The following is a 1,218-nucleotide window of genomic DNA, read 5'->3' as shown; positions in this document are numbered from 1 at the left end:
TCCGCATTTCACAGGAGAAGAACAGATGGGCTGGGCGCTACCACTTGTCACGGGGAGGGGGGTTTACGCGCACCAAAACAAATAAAATATCAACACAAATCAAACTAAACCCTCGTTAATTTTTTTCAATCACCACTGTTGGCATTATTAGATTAGTTTATTAACTATTTGACTTGATCTAGTCACTGTGAGAGAAAACTATCGCAGTTAGTCAGTTTATGCGGCAGGTGTCTTACCTCCGCTCGAAGTGGTATGTTCATTTAAAGGGAATGCACACACATTTGAATTTCGTTGAAAGGGAAGTTGCCCTGTCTGTTGTTATTACAGTAGAATCCTCGCGTTTGATCTAGAAGAGATGAGTACGACAGAAAGGATATTGATAATAATACATTACATGACATTTTTGTATTTAATTAGTTTTTTATATATAAATTATTTGTTTGATTTTAACTTCTTAATTGTTGTCGTGTACGAACGCATCATATGATAAAGCCATGAAGTCCATGTTATTAGCTCTATAGTGGCTGTTTTTTGTAACCTACAAAAGTTGACTGACCCTAATTTGTAATGCGCAAAATCTGTTTCTAAATAGTGTTGTTGTTAGTTATTATAGGCCTATACAAAAATAAAAGCCATAAGTCCTAAGAATTAATGACACATTTTAATTCTAATAGCAGGATGGCGCGTTTGAAGACTACCTTTTTTATTATTAATTTAAATAGTGTGAATAAAAAATTGGTCTTCAAAATATGGACCCAGCGCCCCCTGTTGAGACGAAGAGATAAAGCACACTGCTATCTATCTATCTATCTATCTATCTATCTATCTATCTATCTATCTATCTATCTATCTATCTATCTATCTATCTATCTATCTATCTATCTATCTATCTATCTATCTATCTATCTATCTATCTTAAATGTCTAAATATCCGTTTTTTTATTGTTTTATTTGTTGTGTTGAATTAAGATAGGTTGTTCTCAAATACGTAATAAAAAAAAATTCACATACATAGTAGCCTACCATAATAACATGTTATGTGAATTATGGCATCTTGGTTGATTACAGCAAGACAAATCATATTATGATCATTAATATCATTAATTGGGAAGCCGTAAAGGGCTGTGCAAGTGTCCAGTGAGTTTAGCAAATAATTGAAGAAATATAGCCTATATTAATAATTGTAAATTGCTAATACATTTTAAAGCATTTTTTTTA

The sequence above is a fragment of the Rhinichthys klamathensis genome, unplaced genomic scaffold (assembly GCF_029890125.1).
Source record: "Rhinichthys klamathensis goyatoka isolate OS25496 unplaced genomic scaffold, OSU_Roscu_1.1 h1tg000076l_1, whole genome shotgun sequence".
Lineage (NCBI taxonomy): Eukaryota > Metazoa > Chordata > Actinopteri > Cypriniformes > Leuciscidae > Rhinichthys > Rhinichthys klamathensis.
Note: the sequence above shows the minus strand (reverse complement) of the source record.